The sequence below is a fragment of the Pundamilia nyererei genome, unplaced genomic scaffold (assembly GCF_000239375.1).
Source record: "Pundamilia nyererei isolate P.nyererei 1_Seehausen unplaced genomic scaffold, PunNye1.0 scaffold00005, whole genome shotgun sequence".
Taxonomy (NCBI): domain Eukaryota; kingdom Metazoa; phylum Chordata; class Actinopteri; order Cichliformes; family Cichlidae; genus Pundamilia; species Pundamilia nyererei.
The window spans coordinates 523893-527986 of record NW_005187406.1 but is presented as its reverse complement, the minus strand read 5'-3'; positions in this window follow the sequence as shown (position 1 = coordinate 527986).

Genomic DNA, 4094 nt, shown 5'->3' with positions numbered 1-4094 from the left:
GAGGAGACCATAAATAGCATTTGTATTTTCTGTTGTACAGTTCATTTGCTGTTATGGAGTTCTTGTTATGAATAAAAGATGTCTTTTTTTGTTTCAAAATAGCTGATAGCTATTCGCTGATAGCTGCCAACATCTGCAAACAAATATAATTCTATATATAAGTGGTTCTATATATTGTGTATCTGTTCATATAGAGCCTTATTAAATTTATTGCTAATGCAATCGTATGGCACACTGACTTCTGAGGAAATTTTAAATGGCACTCTCCATCTGAAAGGTTGCCTACCCCTGCTGTATAGCGTTTTTCCACTCTGAGCACTCAAAGTGGTTTTTACAGCTTGCCTTATTCACCAGTTCACACACGCCTTTTCTATGTAAGTGCTTTCTATCTAACATTCACACACATTCATACTCTGATGGATGCATCGGAGAGCAAGCAGTGGTTAGTTTCTTGACCAGGGATATTTAGCCTGCAGACTAGAACAGCCAGGGATCAAACCAGCAACCTTCTGATTTGCAGATGACCCCCTCTCCCACTACCAGAGCCTTGTATTATGTTCTTTATTTCAACTTTAGCCTATATAAACTAGCTCATTAAAACCTTTTGTAGATTGGGCCAACCACAACCAAATGGAAAAAACTAGGTTTATCTGTGTTGATGACACAAACTTGGTCCTAGTGATGAAGTTCATACAGGTTTTGGTTACAATCGTCGAATATAAATTGTTGTTTATCATCCCGTTGGTTATCAGCTCGAACTGATTTAAAGAGGTGAAATCGGGTCCTTCAGGGAGAGTTGGGCTCTCTGAATGCTCTTGTTTGACATGTAAATGCAAATTAGATGTAACACATTTATTTCTCTTTTTTGCCCAACAAAACATAATGAAAAGCTAATGGTTCATTTGCAGGATGGAGATTAACAAATGACTTGTGGTCTATGCAATAACAGGAAGTCATAGACCAAATCCTCATAGTTCGTGTGTACAGACAGCTACACATTTTGTCATGACAAAGTCAGAATTACTCATGTTGGGGAAGTGTTTGAGTGTCAGTCACGTCACAGACATGGTGATGATGATATAATCATCATCACCATGTCTGTGACGTGACTGACACTCACGATTTTTTTCCTCTTCAGACATCTTTTTTCTGAGGAACCTACCTCGTTAGTTTCAACGCATATCTACCCAGACGGGCTGAGATTCCACGTAAAACGAATGATGCAAACCATCTTTCTCAATCCACATGAAATGAAAATCTTTAAAACTGGCTTTTGTAAGCAGTTACCGGTATCAACTGATTAAACACAACCGTCTTTATAGAAAATCAGTGCACAGGCCTTAGCTTTAGTGGAAAAACAAATACAGAAACAGATGAGGATTTTCAGCACAGTGGCGAATGATTCTGTTTTAAGGATCATTACATTCAGAAGAGCTCTCCGAACCCAGGAATAAGACTAAAATATTAAGAAAACCCCTTTCCTTTAATTCCTTTAACTATTTGTACATTTTATGGTAATCGTGCCCTTTAATCATTTTCTGGAGGGGTTTCAAGGCATTTAAGGTAGAACTATCTGTTTCATGTCTTTACATGGCAATTAAAATTCCATCTTAACCGCCACAGTATGTCCAGATTCATCCGTGGATCCAGCGTTTACATTAAGAGCTGAGCATTTGTCAACATAATTCAAAGTTCACCATACCACAAGGCTTTCAGGCACAACTGACATATTATACAAAGTGTAATCAACTCATGCATCAGGTATCTATCCTCTTCCACTACGCAGGGCACGACTGTTCAACCCTTCTCTGCTTAGCCCAGTGCAGGGCCAGCACATTGTTCCTCTGTTACAACCAAATCATGTTTCCAACAAGGTCGCTGCTGGGCCGTAGAGAGAGATTACAGCAGTGAATGAATGCCTCCTTTCACGGAGAGGAATGATTGGAGATCAGAGCAGTGTAGATTTCAGGGATCAGATTTGACAGCTTTATTTCACAACCCATCAAGCATGGCCACATATCAGAGCTACACCGACTGATCAAGTGCCTCATGTTAGAGCGGGAAGAGAACCGATCCTATCGACGGCTACAGAGGAGACACAGGACTGACCTGCGAGGTGATTACACTCTGTTTATGATGTTTAGACATGTTTCCAAGTCACACCTGATAACCAAGGCAATGAAACTGACCAATAATTTTACGTTTTATTGTCTGATTGTGCAAACAACAGTCTGCAGTAAGGATACAGGAAGTATGACTTTAAACATGACTTAACATAAAATCTTGTGATAGAGCTGAAATGTACATGAGGGAACTGTATCTCACACATGCCTTGCTTCATCAAATCTTAATGATTCATGAGTTGTAATAATGTTCCCGCCTTTTTTGTGGTCAGGTCTGCAGAACATGTAATAGACTAAAACCCAAGCCAGTAATGACTTGAAATGAATTCCTAATGCTGTAATCATGATTAATTCAGAAGAACTTCATCATCATGCCATGATGACTTCAGAGGAAGTGGTGACCAGATCCACCTTTAGCACTCTTAAATAAAGGATAAACAACATGTATTTACGGAACAGGTTGGCAATAAAACAAACAAACAAACAAAAAACCCTAAAATAATACATGATACAATTAACACTCACATAAAAGCCTTCTACCACCTGAGGAACATTTCCAGACACCCATCAGACTATGCAGATGATACCCTCAGTCCTTTCTTCATCACTTCCTGGCTCGACTCCTGCACTGGTGTGCTGTTAGGTCTGCTTAATAAAGCGTGTGTTCAGAACTCAGCTGACAGACTTCTTACCCTCTCTCAGTCCTGGTAACTTCTGCAACCCACCCATATACACCTCCACTGGCTCCCAGTCAACTCCAGTGTCTCCTATAAAATCCTTCTCTTCACCTGCAACTCCCAGATGCTACATGACCCCCAGCACTTACTGGACCTTCTCCTCCTCCACACCCCATCATGTAAATATCACTACTTAGGGACATGTACAGTTGAAATAGCTTGTAAAATAAATAAATAAATAATAAAGAAGAAGAAAAAACGATGAGCTATATATGATTATTATAATTAGATAGATCACACACTGGAATTAAGTGCATTAAATTCCATAACTGTAGCCTTTAATGTGGAGAACGTATTGAATCGTGATATTTTTTTAATATATTACCGATGCATGGCAAGTGTTCAATACATATACTAAGACGAGCCCACCAGGGGGGACTGTTGTATCTGTTGTAAGCCTTTTCGCTTCTTCTCTGCAGACGAGGCAAAATCCGGTGATGTCACTAACCCCAAATCAGTGGGCACCTGTGTGAATGACAAGAGGAAAAACTTTGATCATCCTAATACCGCAACAGCAACCACAGTAAATAAATAAATAAATAAAAATCTAAAAACAACGTTTACAGTGTGGGGGTGCAGCTACGTGTGACTTCATCTCTTGACAGATTAGGCAGCTACTTTTCGGCTGCTCCCTTATTGACAGGGGAGCTGTTTGATCCTAGGATGAGATGTCACATGTTTCAGTCTATTAATAGATTTTTTTTTTTAAAGGTACGTCATCAGATGACTCAATGGACTAACAGGCAAAATGACGACAGACAACATTAGAAAACTAAAGAACACTTTCAGCCCAAAAATCCAGTGTTTCAAAAAGCAATAATTCACTGACTTCTTTTTCATTTCCGTTTCCTTCTTTCTGTCCTTTATATTTTACTATATGACAGTTTTACAATCTGTAGGACGACAGTAATTAAGGAAATTTCACTTCCTAAAACGTAATTCTGGAATTGTATGACTTAACTGTCAAATTTCTTTCTTTTAAAAAAATATTTTGTTACAATAAATAAATAAATGAATAAATAAATAAATAAAAATCAGGTCCATCCATTTAACAAATTTCATTACGACTTTTTGAATTTACTTTTTAATTATTATTATTATTATTATTATTATTATTATTATTATTATTATTATTATTATAGATTTATTTGATATTGTGTCCGTTTTTCAATTTAGTTATTTTATATTTGAATGTGACTCAAACATTTTTCATATATTTTCAAACAAGTGTTTT